The sequence below is a fragment of the Lactuca serriola genome, chromosome 4 (assembly GCF_051521515.1).
Source record: "Lactuca serriola cultivar US96UC23 chromosome 4, Lser_US96UC23_V15, whole genome shotgun sequence".
Lineage (NCBI taxonomy): Eukaryota > Viridiplantae > Streptophyta > Magnoliopsida > Asterales > Asteraceae > Lactuca > Lactuca serriola.
In genome coordinates, this window is record NC_136411.1 from 17,875,757 (window position 1) to 17,892,565 (window position 16,809).

Here is a 16,809-nt window from a genome sequence, read left to right on the forward strand (position 1 = left end):
CAACTCATACTAAGCGTTCAAATAAGTAAAAGGTTTAGAGTTATGATGAGATTTTTTGTATTGTTTGAGCGACGCATCGAGGACCTTGTAGTCATTACTCTTATTTGGATGTGTATTTTTGAGGTTTTGTACTTATAAATGTCGTTGAATTCACGTATTTTTAACCTCATATCGCGCTATCTTGATAAAAACCCGTTGAGATGCCGATAAATAATTTTATTGTAGAAATGGTTTAGAATACTCTCAAAATGTATCTCTTCACTTTGGAAGGTTTTTAGACAAAGAAATCACTTTTTTCTTGTTCCTCCTAAAATTGTTAGGTTTGGAAATTTGATTATTGTAGAGTTAAATCCTTATAAAAATATTTTAATTTAAAATCAATTGATTATATATATATATATATATATATATATATATATATATATATATATATATTAAACTATCATAACAAGGTATATATATAGGGAGATGATCAAATGAGAATACCTAAAATGTTGAGAACGCGAGAACGATTGTTGACCAATCGTTCCATAAGGGCGTAAAAGGAATTTTACAATGTAATTAAATATGGATAATTAATGATTTCCTACAATCATGAAATGTTGTCTAATTAATTGATTTTTACCTAAATATAATAAATGAATTTAATCTATTTTTAATAAAATAGATTATTTAAAAAAAAAAAACTCTTTTACCATGATTAAAAAACATTTTTTTTAAATTTTTTTACTAGTATGTCAAAAAATTGATGAATTTATCATTTCAACCGAATATGTGTAATCATAAAAAAATAAAACATATTTGTAATCATATATGAATCCACTGTAATCGTGCATGAATAGATGAATTAAGTTGTAATAATAAATGAATATAACGCAATTTATAGAGAAAAATTACAATACAACTATAATTATAAATAAATAAAAACATATTGGATATATATCTAGATTATACATATATTCATAAATAACAGTAACACAAAAAGTTACAATATAATACATATCTATTTTTCTATAATCACATATGAATACTACATAAACAAACATTCGAATAAAAATAATTAGCTATTATTATATAATCATAAATAAATAAGGCGATATCTTTTCCACTTTGTATTGTTTGGTTGTATATTACCACTCCAACATCCCGTTTGTAGATGCATCTCGATTTCCTCTACACACTGTCAAATAAAGAAATAAATACAATTAACAATCAATCAAATGAAAATGATTTAGAAAAACACATATGACGTCAAATTATAAATGAAGAGACATGAACAAAATAAAAAATACATATGAATTCCTATAATTGTAATTATATTCATACATGAATATATCACATATGAATACACTTCTAATCATAAATTAATATGAGACATGAATAAAAAATAAAATACATATGAATTCCTATACTTGTAATTATATTCATACAGGAATATATATATATATATATATATATATATATATATATATATATATATATATATATATATCATTAACAAAAAATGAATACACTTTTAATCATAAATTAATATCATAGTATAAATTACTTTTAGTTCTAAAATTGTTTGATCCCCCTAAATCTTTATATCAATCGAGAAACAACTGAGAAGAAGTGAAGGGAAAACAAAAAATAACTCACCTGCAGAAGCAATGCTTAGAAAAGTTAAACAAAACCATAAGCACTTAAAAGAAGAAAATGATTTGATGACGTCATTATCTTTTCTCTATTAGTTATCTTTAATCCGTTAGTTATCTAGTTTCTTGAGCTGGCATATTTATCTTTTCCTAGCTTATCTAGGTTTTCTTTTGTTGAGTATAAATACTTTTGGGCCGTTTATTTTCAGTTGATGAATAAGAAAACACAGATTACAATTTTTCTGTCAAATTTGTCATGGTATCAGAGCAGCTTTGGAAGATCTGATCAGATTCGATGACTGGAGGTGGAGAAAAGCCCAGTTCCTCAAGTGAGAAGACCGTGATGGATATTTCATCACCATACTTTCTCACCACGGCTGATCACCCCAGACAGAATTTTGCTGGAGAGAGTTTGCTTCAGGACGGAAACTATAGCGATTGGCAATGTGAGATGACTAATGCACTGCTTGCCAAGAACAAAATTGGCTTCGTCAATGGTAGCCTACCCATGCCTAAAGAAGACTCAGCAGACCTGATGAACTGGAAAAGGTGTAACGCTATGGTGAGAGGATGGTTAATCAGTGCAATGGAAAAGGAGATCAAAGGTAGTGTCAAATATGCCATAACAGCCCGTGACATATGGATGGATCTTGTAGAAAGATTTGGAAAAGAAAACGCACCACGAGCTTATGAACTTAGAAGAAAGGTCACAACAATACGTCAAGATGATCCGACTGTTTCTGCCTACTACACGAAATTAAGAAGTATATGGGATGAATTTCAATCTATAAGCCCCACACCGACCTGTACATGCAATGGATGTTCCTGTGATGTTGCAAAGGAGTTTTTGAAGATACGTGAGAAAGAGAGACTATATGAATTCTTGATGGGTTTAAAGGAGGAATACAATGTGGTCAAAACACAAATATTTAGTACTGATCCTCTACCTATCCTAGGTGTCACATACCACCTGGTAAGTCAAGATGAGCAACAACGACATGTTGCAATGGCTCATTCTTCCGGCAACGACACAACAACTTTTCAAGTTTCAGGAAAGCCCAACAATAAAGCATTTGGCAAGGGAAACTCTCAATCGTCGAACAACAGTAAAAGAAAAAACGATGACCGTTGGTGTACACACTGTCAAAAGTCCGGACACACGATGGAGGGTTGTTTTGAACTTGTTGGTTACCCGGAGTGGTGGACACCGAAGGGAACTAAACCACAAAATAACAAAGCTAAGGTATCACCACGCGCTGCTGCAACAACTGCTGGTGAGAAACATATGCCAAACATAACGAAAGAAGACTATGATAAGTTACTCAAGCTTTTGCATGCCATACAAGTCAACGAAACTGCTCGTGTCACTGCCAACATGACTGGTAAGATTTCTAATCTGGTTGAGCCTTGGATCATTGACTCGGGTGCTAGTGATCACATTGCCCACCATGAAAATTGGTTGAAGAACGTGAAAATTAATCCTAACTATACTTCTGTAACTATTCCAAATGGAGAATCTGTGGCTGTTAAGAAAATAGGAAACATTCACTTATCTGATGAGTTTAAATTAAGAGATGTGTTGGGTGTACCAGGTTTTAAATGTAACCTGGTATTTGTGAGCAAAATCACTAGGGACTTAAACTATTTTTTGACCTTTTTCCTGGATAAATGCTATGTACAGGACTTAGTCTCGAAGAACCTGATTGGGTCGGGTAGAGAGAAAGATGGATTGTACTATTTGGAGCCATTTCGAGGTAAAGAGGTGGCCATGTCGGTTTGGAGTAAACATGAAGTTTGGCATAAAAGATTCGGACATGCATCTGATGCAGTCATCAAGAAAATACCACAGATAGGAAGTATAGGAGGTTCTAGTTATGAATTTTGTGGTTCTTGTATTCGTGCCAAACAGAGCAGATTACCTTTTCCTCTTAGCTTTGCAAAAACTACTAGTTACTTTGATTTAATTCATGTTGACATTTGGGGTCATTATCATCATGTTTCTTTTAGTGGTGCACATAACTTATCGATTGTTGATGATTATAGTCGTGGTGTCTGGGTGTACCTCATGAAAAACAAGTCTGAAACACCATACTACTTGACTATGTTTTACAACATGGCTGAAACTCAATTTGAAAAACATATAAAGAGGATTCGAACAGACAATGGGTCAGAGTTCCAATCTAGATTTATGCTAGAATTTTATAAAGTTCATGGAATCCTTCTTGAGACCTCTTGCCCACACACCCCTCAACAGAACGGGATTGTCGAAAGGAAACATCGACATTTGTTAGAAATAGCTTGAGCTCTCCGGTTTCAAGCCTCTCTTCCAATTGAATTTTGGGAGGAATGTGTGCAAACAGCTGCATACATTATAAATAAATTACCCACCCCGGTTCTAGAAAATAAGACCCCTCATGAAATTCTATTAGGAAAGAAACCAGCATATGATCATTTTAGAGTGTTTGGTTGCTTGGCATATGCTCACAACAAAACTGCCAAAACCGACAAGTTTAGTGAAAGAGGGAGAGCATGTATCTTTCTTGGATACCCCAATGGACAAAAGGGATACAAATTGTAAGATTTAAAGACCCTCAAGATTCAATTCACCCGTGATGTAACCTTTATCGAAAATGTCTTTCCTTTTGATGACAATTATAAAGGATATAAAAATATTGACGATAATACTTTTGCTGAATGTATGAATAATGCAGAGAATTTTATCAAGAATTACAGTCCTAAAACTGTGACTGAACCTACTACAGAGGCTGTTGAAAACGAGACAAAAAAGGGGGATGCAAATGGAAACAATAACAGTGAAGAACAAATCAACGAAACTTAATAACTCTCCTGATGACTCTGTTGTGTCCTATCATGAGCCTAACACAAGCTTACCTACGGAAACTCCTCGACAGAGTACCCGGGTCAGAACAAAATCAAAGCACCTGGATGGTTTTATCACCGACTTACCTCCTTCAATTGATCCCTCGGCTACTATTTTTAACTCAGATACAACAAGACCATATCCCATATCTCAATATGTCACGTATAACAAGTTTTCTAAGACCCATCGTATCTTTCTTGCAGCTATTACCTCTACTATTGAACCGAAAACCTTCTTGCAAGCGTCTAAAGACCCAAATTGGCAAGAGGCGATGAAAAGGGAAATTGCAGCCTTAGAATCCAATGGTACTTGGATTCTAACTACTCTACCTCCAGGAAAGAAAGCAATTGAATCGAAATGGGTTTATAAGATCAAGTTCAAGTCGAATGGAGAAGTCGAAAGGTATAAAGCCCGCCTTGTTGCAAAAGGGTACACAAAAATCGAAGGAGTTGATTTTCATGAAACGTTTGCACCGGTTGCAAAACTTGTTACTGTTCGTTGTGCTCTTGCTGTTGCTGCTAAAAAACATTGGGAGGTACATCAACTTGATGTAAATAATGCCTTCTTACATGGGGACTTGGAGGAAGAAGTGTACATGAAAGTGCCTCAAGGGTTTCTCAAATCAAAGGAAGATCGTGTCTGCAAACTTCAAAAATCGATTTATGCGCTGAAGGAAGCTTCCAGAAACTGGTACCCGAAGTTTACTAAAGCTCTTATTGATGATAACTTTCAGCAATCGAAAGCCGACCATTCTATGTTTATTTACAAGACCAAAACGACACATGTTGTTGCTCTCATTTATGTTGATGATGTGCTTCTTATGGGAAACGACAATTGCAAAATCAAAGAGGTTAAAGATCATCTCCATAAACAATTTAGTATCAAGGATTTGGGCCCACTCAAATATTTTTTGGGTATTGAGGTAGCTAGATCATCTAAAGGGTTTGTTATAAGTCAAAGGAAATACACTCTGACATTCTTGAAGATTGTCATATTCAAGGGTGTCGTCCCAGTGCTTTCCCTATGGAGCAGAATCTCAAACTAGAAAAAGAAGATGCTAGTCCTGAGGTAGATGCTTCAACATATCTTCGACTTGTTGGTAGACTTCTGTATCTCACCGTGACTCGCCCTGATATTTCTTTTAGTGTTAGTCAATTAAGTCAGTTCTTGAGTAAACCAAGACAATCTCATATGGATGCTGCTTTTAGAGTTCTTCGTTACTTAAAGTCTACCCCAGGTCAGGGTTTATTTTTGCCGGCTGAAGGCAATTTAGACCTAATAGCTTATTGTGATGCAAGTTGGTTGAGTTTTCAATCAACAAGACGTTCTTGTACAGGCTACTTCATTACCATTGGTGGTTCACCTGTCTCCTGGAGGACGAAAAGCAGAGTGTTGTTGCTAGATCTTCAGCAGAAGCCGAATACCGAGCTATGGCAAGTACGGTATGTGAAGTGTTATGGTTGAGGTGGTTACTTTGTGATCTTGGTGCTGCCCAAAAGGGAGCTACTCCATTAATGTGTGACAATGAATCTGCTCGTCATATTGCTGCTAATCATGTCTATCACGAACGCACAAAGCATGTAGAGATGGATTGTTACTTTATTCGTGAGCGAGTATCCAGTGGAGAAATACAAACTTTAGGTTGCCTTCAATAACTAGAAATAGCTACAATGACTTTAAGAGAAAGATAAAATGATTTTTTTATATATTATATGATTAATAAATTAATTAGAAATAGTTTGAACTAATTAATTATTAATCAAAATTAACCTAGAATTAATTCAGGGTTAATTGGAATTAATTAAAGGTGTAATGACTGAATTGTAATTGTTTAATAATTAGGCGAGGTGCATTTCTAGAACTCTTCGTGGTATGGACGGTTTTGGATGACTTTTATGGTTTCTGGAAGCCTCTTATAGTTGATAAGGATAATTGCATTGAATAAATTAAATCTGAATATTTAATTATTCAAATTAGGATTTATCTTGGAGATCCACTAGTTATAAATATGACTCTTTGGCATCAAATTTTTGTGACTTTTACCTTACACAAGTAAAAATGCAAATTTCACTTCACCTCTCCTATCTCCTTTTTTTTATTTCAAAGGTTATAGGGTTTTGGGTGTGAGTCATTAGATGTGTTCACACTAGTGGCGCTAACTTTCCATGTCATTGAAGATCAAAGGTATAATTATATGCGTTTTATACTTAAAGGTATGTTACTAATATGATTCATAGTTTCTTATGAGTATATTAGATCGGTTTTTGATAGTATGTTGTTATAATAAGAAAATGTCATAGATATCTAGGTTGCATGTGCCCATAAACTGTTTTATGAATTCTGATGTGTTGTTTTATGTTTTATTTGTAACCTAGAAAACTCATCAGTGGTATCTGAACCTAAGATTTTCTATTATACGTGCATTGGTGAAAAACTAAAAACCAGGAAGAAACCTGTTGAATTCCATGTGCGATGCACCCCTCTGCCAGGCGCGTCGCGCCCGATCCTCATGTAGCTCTCGGGATTTGCTTGCCTTTTTCAAATTGTAGGATAATTACTAGTTAATTATGGTTATTTTAATTGCTTCAAAATCAGAACATTTAAACTAGGTAATTAAATAAATTCTACATTCGGAAATTAAAGAAGTAGAAAATAATTAATATTATTTAGTTATAATTTTAATGATGATAATTTTTTATTTCCTTAAAGAATTAATATAATTAATTAAATTATTAATTAAAATATAATTTTTAAATCTTGATAGGTTAAAATATTAATTAATTAAAAGTTAATAAAGTTAAAAAGATTTAAACCTTGTATTTTTAAAAAGTTTAAAATACACACTTACATATATTTATAAGAGTATATAATATTGTATGTAAAAGAAAAATAATTTATCATCTGAATCAAGACTAAGTCTCATTCATGAAGTCATACTATAGGAGATGTATAAGGAAGCGACCTATAAAATGATCGTTGAATATGTATCCTTTTCACTCATCGCTTATTTGTGTGGTGGATTGTTGTTAGCCGAAAGGGTTATGATATGACATAAATCTCATTAAAAGTATAACATAAAGTACTAGAATACCAAAAAATCTCACTCTAGTTACTTAGGAAAAATGTGAACTTGTTTGCTAATATAACAAAATGTGCATAATTTCTTTGTGAGTCATTAGTGGAGCGTGTGAGATTAACCGACATACTAATTTAGGACTACAAAGTAGAAATGGTGAGACAAATCGAGTTTGTGATTATTGATGGACCGTGTATGGTTAACTAACACGTCAATTTGAGATCATAAATGAGAACGAGGGTGTCACGCAGGTTTGCATGGTTATTCACATCTTGCTTGTCATCCTCTATATCCATGTCACAAATGTAAGAGCATAATTCGAGATTAACACATCATTGTTAGTTTAATGAATCTCAAGAGGTCTAGGAGTTTCATTGTGATTGAAACGGCTAAAGTGTTTTACTTACCTAAAATAGATTCATGATGTGATTACGACATCCCTCTTCATATTACGTGTAACATCTCAAAAGTACTCGTAAAAATTTCATTTTTAAACCACCAAAAACTGTACAATCATTTGTTCAAAATCCAACTTTTGTATAACGTATTCTCAAGCATTAGATTAAATCAAAATAGATAATGTGGAATAAAACTCCAGGGAATGCAGTGCGATCAAGTCGGGCCCTTCCCTTTGGAACCAGAAGAAGGTAAAACATTTTAAACATAAAACTGTAAGTACAAAGCTTAGTGAGTTCTCCAAAATACCACATACCATACATAACTGTAGGACCAACCCAAGGTGTGTGTTCCAACCCATGTGAATACTATGATCCAACCATATTCTTACAATCACTACCAATGCTACAACCCAACTACAGTCTTTAATGCCATGATCCAACCATGGTTTTCCATGCAAGTGTTGTGATCCAACCACAGTCTTTCATACAAGTGATGTGATCCAACCATAATCTTTCATACAAGTGTTGTGATCCAACCACAAACTTTCATGAAAAAGTCACAAAGACAATCTAGCACCCTACATAGTACAGTGAGGAGACTCACCTCACAGATGCAGTTGACAGCCAACTAGCTCACATAATCACAAAGCGGGTGCTACACAATTGCTATAGAATCATACAAGGCAACCATTAGTATACCTTTTAAACTAGCAATTTGACTAAAAGTCAACGGTTAAGGTCAACGATCAAATTCAACTCTAGCTAAACTCCATGTCGTGGCCAACCCATGGCCATGTCGTGACCAACCCATGGCCATGTCGTGGCCATTTAAGTTGTTCATGATCAAAATCATCTACCTTATCATGGCAGACATGCCGCCACACCGTGATAGAATCTAAAAAAATATCCGTGACATTCCTCCCCCCCCCCCTCACACACACACGTCGTGGCACCCACTTTACCATGTTATAACCACTTCACTAGGACAACTTTGCCATGGTATGGCCACATCGTGGCACCCACTTTGACATTCCTCCCCCCCCCCACACACACACATCGTGGTACCCACTTTGCCATGTTGTGGCCACTTCACTAGGACAACTTAAGGGATTAAGCTCTCAACCCATTAAGCCTTCAGTTCTAACTATCCAGGATGCTTTTTAGGACTTTAATGGTTCATAAAAATCTGAACTTTATTGACATGCATGACCCATGCATCTCCTTCACCCCAACTAGGTCAAAATATGAGAAAAATGACCTAAACCACATGCATGAATCTAAAAACTCAACCAATTTCTAGATCCAAAAGGTATTAGGCTCAAAGGACCTGGATGAGTCATATAGTTGCAAAATTTATCTCATTTAACCACTCAAATCACAACTATAAACTCAAAAATGCATAGAATCCAATATCTAGTAAGAAGGAACCAAAAGGATTAAGTCTTGAAGTCTTACAAATGGTCTAGAGAGTGATTCCAAAGATGGAAATGAGTTTCTTGCTTGATCCTTGCATTAAAATCTTCTTCTTCTTCTTTTTCCTTTAAAGTTCACCAAAAATACCAAAATGAGCTCAAAGATTGCAAAGAGGCTAGGGTTTGAGCAAGAACACATTTGGAGGCGATGGAGGCTGAAGGTGGAGGAAACCCTAGCCATCACTTCCTTTAAATAGGGAATTGAGCCCGAAAATGAGGGATTGTACATCTGTCGCCACCACATCGTGGCCATTACATGGCCACATTGTGGTATCCAAATGAAACATGTGTTTCATGTAGGATTGCCATGTCGTGGTGATCCCTTCACCACGTTGTGGCCACCCAAATTTACCAAAATTAATATCTAAAACCGGGTGTTACAACTCTCCCCCACTTGCATTAGATTTTGTCCTCAAAACTCTTTGTTGCAAACAACTCATGATAATTCTCCCTCTTTTCCTCCTTACGGTTTGATGTCCATTCGGAACGCTTCCGGTGCTGCCATTACACCTTCACGAAACCCACCACCTTATTGCATAAGGTCTTTGTCTTCTTATCTAAAATAACAACTGGTTTCTCCAAATAGTTTAGGTGCTTATCAACCTGAATGTCATCCAAGGAAACTATTGCGGAATCATTGGCCAAACACTTCCGCAACTGAGAGACATGGAATGTGTTATGAATCTGGCTAAGATTGGCAGGTAGATCCAAACGATATGCAACCTTGCCCACCCGGGCGAAAACCCTGAAAGTTTCAATGAATCTGGGGCCCAACTTGCCCTGCTTCCGAAACTGAAATACACCTTTCTATCACACCACCAAACCAAGATGACGGATATGTATGGGGCTGGATGACTTCATGAACAATATCACAAAATATTGAATAATAGTGATCAAAGCAAACACAACCAATAGAAATATAATTGATAATATTAAATTGTTTCCAAGTATTATATGTTTCAAAACCAATTACATTATGATGACAAAAATAAATAGCATGACGCACTAACGTCCCATCCTCAAAAGCCCTGTGGATTAATTGTTTAATGATTTCCTAAGAATACAAGTAGTTTTGAAAAGTGTAAACAATTAAGTTGGTGAGTTCATAAGAGTTTAGTATGTGAAAAATCTAAAATCTTTTACTTGTAAAATGATAGTGTCCGTTCCCAGAAAATCCAATATTTTCTTAAAGAAAATGAGCTAGAGTCTTAAAAACCCGAAGACCAAAATGTGTAAGTATTTCTATACTTAAAATAGTATTACCTAGTTTTATATAAAACCATTTGAATGCATGTTACCCCGTAAACTAAATGTATTGTTGATTCCCCATATAAGTTATTAAAACCATGCTAAAACCATAGTCTCCTGCTACGGCGTTCTTCAGGCGTCGGAATGTTAGATAATTGTCACTCCAAACCTGTCGGTCTAGCTATAGCTAGCAGCTTAGATGCGATATTGTCAGTCCCGTATAGATCTGTACACAAGTGTCACGCTCTCTTACCGAGATTCTGGTTATAATTTAGGACTTTAGTGTGTACTCTGATAGGTACGATGCAAACTATGTCTCACATAATTGTATCAACAAGTTTATGTATAGTGTAATGAAAACCCTTTGTAAGTGAAAATATCACCTTACCATAGTATTTACATAGTTTAAAATAATTATACTTTTATATAGTTATTTGTTTTGACTTAAAACGTTAAAATAATGCTAATAACCCATCAACTATACCCACTATAGTTTATCTTAAATGTTTTGGTGTACCTTTTTATGGAGGTTAAGTCAAGCTAACCTTATATGTTTCAAACAACATATTTTAGGTCAAATCTCACAAAAATGATACCATAATCTAGTCATGACCATTTTTGCTAGACAACCCATGTAGTGTTCATAAAAACCATAGTTTTTATAGTTTTGTTTTTATGACCTCTTCTTAAGAACATAGGGCATGTTTATACTCATTTTTCATAGTTTTGCATTATAAACAAACTTACCACACAAAAATTTTCATAATACTAGGTAAGAACATTATTGCATGCAAATAATAGTTTTACACAACATAAAGAAGAAGCATGCATAACAATTAATGTTATTATACATGTTTACTTGTATTCCCCCCCCCCCCCTAAAAACATTGATAAAATGAAAATGAGTGGTATGAACTCACATTGAGTGTGTTTCTTGGTGGATAAAGAGGTGAAGATGAATGATTTCAAGCTTAGAACACTTGAATACACTTGAATACACTTGAAGAACACTTGAAGATGGAATTACCCTATGGATATTAGCACATATTAATGTGTGTAATTGTAACAAAACTAGTATATTTATGTGTACAATTAGTAGATTAGTGAATAAAAGCTTACCAAAAGATGAAGAACCAACATATGGAGAATTAACCTTGAAAGAACTTGAGTTGTTCTTGAAGAAGAAGATGAAGAATGAAGAGGATGAAGAAGAGTAAAGAAGATAGGGGGTATCTTCAGTCGAGAATTTAAAGGGATGGGAAAGAGAGGGATGAGGGGTAGGGTTTGGGGGTAAGGTGCTAGGTTATGACCTTTTGATTAAATAGTTTAAGTAGGGTCATTCTAATTAAATAATAGTATTTTGTAAGAGATAAAATCATCATATAAGACAAAATATGTCTTTAGTTATTTTTTTTATAAAAGGATAGGAAATTTTTATAAAAGTTAGTGATTTTTATAAAAATTGTGGTAAAATGAAGTATATTTACTTAGTTTGAATCATTTAAATTCAAATTATTATAAAATCATTATTATCAAAATAATAAAACATTACACGAAATTTAGGATAACTTCCTAATTCTTTTTGTTAACGTTTGAGTGTTTAAGTCGGGTATAGTATCTGTTGCATTTGGTGATGAATTCACCAAAAAATTGTATATGTAACCTTTGTTATGAATTTTTCATTTAGTATAATGTTTATGAACTCCACTACATGGTGTTATGAATATTATTTATACCCAAATAATATATAATTGCATTATCAAATTTTTACGTCACTAACCCTAATTAGAGTTTATATCCAATAATTGACAACAAAATGGGCACTTTGTATTATAACTTGTCAATAGTACATTAGAAGCATTAGGAAATATCACACTTCTCCTAAAATTCTAATACGAGTTGAGTTCACTTGGTTGACTTTTGTTGACTTTGTTTGACCAAAATTGACTGTTGTCACATCATCCACCGTTAGAAGGAATTTCGTCCCGAAATTAGCACTCTGAGTGGGTTGTCAAGAGTTAGGGAAAAGATGTGGGTATTTTTTTTCATTTGGTCCTCACGTTCCCAGGTAAATTCAGGTCCTCGCTTAGCATTCCAACGAACTTTTACTATTGGTATGCGGCTTTGCTTCGTTCTTTTGACTTCCATGTCCATGATTTCCACGGGCTCCTCGACTAAGTGGAGACTCTCATATACTTCTATTTCGTCAAGTGGAATGACGTGGGTCTCATTAGACAGTCACTTCTTTAAGTTGGACACATAGAAAGTGGGATGCACGTTGTTGAGTTCCTATAGTACTCGAAGTATGTAAGCTACCGGGCCAATCTTGGCAAGGATCTCAAATAGCCTTATATACCTTGGATTTAGTTTCCCAAATTTTCCAAGATGTATCACACGCTTCCAGGGTGAGACTTTCAATAACACATGATCACCAACCTGGAATTCCATGGGTTTGCGTCGTTTATTCGCATAACTCTACTGTCGATCCCGAGACGCCTTAATCGTTCATAGATTTGAATGATCTTCTATGTCATTTCCCGTATGATCTCAAGGCCGGTAAGAGTGTTTTTAGGCACTTTTCCTCTAGATAGCTAAGTGTCACCTACCTCAGCCCATCATAGAGGTGATCTGCATTTGCACCCATAGAGAGCCTCAAATGGAGCAACTTTAATGTTAGAGTGGTAACCGTTGTTGTATGAGAAATCGAGGAGTGATAATTGGGTATCCCAATCTTTACCGAAGTCCATCACACAAGCTCTCAACATATCTTCCATCGTTTGAATAGTTATCTTGCTTTGCACGTCAGTTTGTGGGTGGTAGGTTGTATTCATGTTAAGCCTGGTTCCCAAATACTTTTGTAGTGATTGCCAAAACCGTGAGGTAAACCTGCTATCTCTATCAGAGATAATAGATATTGGCACACTATGTAATCGTACAATCTCCTTGATGTACGTCCTTGTTAGTTTCTCCATTTTGGTTGTCTCCTTTATTGGTAGGAAGTGCGCGGATTTGATTAACCTATCGACAATTACCCATATGGTGTCATGCCCACCAGTTGTTGTAGCAAACCCAAGGTCTTTTGGTATTTTACTTCGACCTTGGCGCAAATCAAGCACTTGCCCACATAAGAATCGATTTATGCCTTCATGTTTGGCCACCAATATATTTTCTCGAGGTCTAGATACATCTTATCTGACCCGGGATGAACGAAGTACTTGGTCTTGTGAGCTTCGTTCATGATAACGTCTCTGTAACCGTCAAATCTTGGTGTCCATATTCAATTCATGAGGTAACGAGCTTCGTCATCCTTGACCTCAAGGTTCTTATCCATTCCTCACAAGACTTCACCGATGGGTTTTGGTATAATACAACATCCTATGGTGCACATACAACCCTAAATACCTTGGATCTATGTTTTCACTAATTATACATGCAAATGGTTTCCAAGGCATTAAACCTATAACTAGCATGCATTTGACATAAACCATATAATATACTAGTTAGGGAAACATACCTTTTATGTGGCTTGAAGTCTTGATGTATTTGGCCTTAAGAGCTTAGCACCAATAGTATGAAATGCCTCAAATGGAATCACAACACACCTAGGACACAGGTGGCTCCTGAGAGAGAATTCCATGCACCAAAACACCTCTATATTTCTCTAAGAAAAGAAGTGGTGATTTTGGCTATGGAGTGACCTATTTATATGTAGGATTCCAAGGGTCATGGGTATAACCCATAATCCATACCCATGGGTTTTATGATCTATGGTTCATGTGGCCCAACTCTTTATGTATCCATACATAAACTTGGTCCAACATGGGTCATAAGCCCAACACATATAAATATAACTAATTATCATAATTAGTCCCCATAGATTTAATTAGTCTCTTTTGATCACTAAATTAATTCCAAATTAATTCTTGATCGATACTAATTAAAACATATGATTCCATATTAATATATTATAACTTATAATATATTAATAAACCATAAATAACCTTCTCTCAAAAGTCCATCCTAACAAATTGTCCTGATGATATGCAACCCAAATGGACCATGCTACTCTCGGGTCAAGTACATACAAATAATAGTTATGGGCTTAGACATCTAATCCAATAGTCTCCCACTTGGATAAGTCTAAAACTATTATTGCAAGTACAACTTCATAACCCGACTAGCAATCGTAGCTCTTAAAGTCGTTGTCGAACTCTAAACAAATCAATGACGCGTCCATTAGATAAGGGATCATATATTCCTCCATTCTAGATATCATATGGACTGAGACATGGATTATAATCATTCTCTCTGTCCATTTGCTGTTTCCCGATTTCCGATTTATGATGACTGACTAACTGAACAAATCAAATTAGTCCTGGCCCGCCCGAGCACTTCAATTTGTCATCATCAAATCATTGAGGGGCCCACAGATATCGCTTTTATCCCGAAGGTAAAAGGAATGGATAAACTTCGACTCATATGGCTTGTTCTACTACTTGTTGAATCATACACAAAGGCACGTTTTATAACACCGAGTTATCGAGTGCGTTTTCGTGCAATCAATGTACATCCAACTCATAGTAACAACTCATATCTCTAGGTTTGAAGAATATAAGATATTATCGTCTCATGATCACTCGTGATAAAATCCATGAAGTGATTCCAATGAGCGCGGGTTGAATCCAATACTCAGAACTTATGAGGACTCATGAGTGTTGTAGCCCTTTGTGCAACATCTTAGACCTCTACAAGCCAACCCATGACAATCTTAATTCATATCTACTTCCAACATATGACCGACTGTGGATGGTTTAAATAACTTAGTCATTCCGGAAGAATAACCTAGTTTATTCTGGAATTCAAATCATGCAAAATGAAACACAAGAATAATTGAATCCAATATGGTATCAAAACCTATGAACATAAATAAAACACCTTTTATTTATCACCATATGATTACACATTATTCATTGTATACTGTTTCAGCTATCAACTTTATTCTTGAATTTAAAACAATCGTTGTCCCATGCTCCATGCATGTACACTATGTTTTCTAAACACTAGTCATGCCATACACCAAGTTTGCATACTATGTTTGTCTATGATCTTCACTTTGTGAATTAGATCAATTGAACATAACTCCAATGATCCTCTTTCACAGTCCCAAATCCTTATTGCAAATGCAAGAATTCCAAATTCATGCCATTTACTGAAATCTGTTAGATTATAAACTTATATGCATTGATCTTCTTGTAATGATTATGCACAAAGTCAGAAAGACTTGACAACAATCATTATAGAGTATTCCAAAGGAGATCAACTCCTTGGAAACATCCTTCTTGTATTAAGTTTCCTAACCATACAGATTGAATACTTTCTAACTTTGAAGCATTTCCATATTCCATTTTGACTATCACTTCTGAACAAGAGTTGCCTCCTTACAGATTATGTCAATATGGTCCTTCCAGAATTAATACTATACTTCCAACTGTCCTTGAACAACCAATCTTTGGTAAACCTTAGATTGTCCTCAACAATTGCTTAATCATTTTAGTCATATCAATTTCTAGACCTTTTTTCCTTCTTCATGCCCCAGGCATTTGGAAAAACTTAGAAATAGTGAAAATAGCACATGTAATCGATCCTATATCTGAAGTATATGGGATACGATTCATGATGTCTCACATAAAGACTAAACCAGTCTTTTGCTATAATATTTCCATTTCTATTTGCCAAGGTCTCATAATTCAGATTATGAAAAGGGATGCTGTAATCATAATCAAATTTTAGAAAGCAAATAATGAACCCATATACAGAATTTCCATATGTTGAGCCATCCCAACATGAAATTCATATATATTCTTGACTAAATACGATTAAGACCTCAATCTAAGCTTTTAGATTTGAGATGAAGTATAATTTCATCTCCCTTAATTATAGCAAAACAACTTTTTCAACCCCTGCAACCTCACGAATTGAAACTTTTGTTTTCTATAATTAACATTGCTAACTTGCAATACTTATCATAATTATCATGCTCCCACTAACATGATGATTATTAGCATAACACTTATGCTCCCACTAGCTTTGACATGTA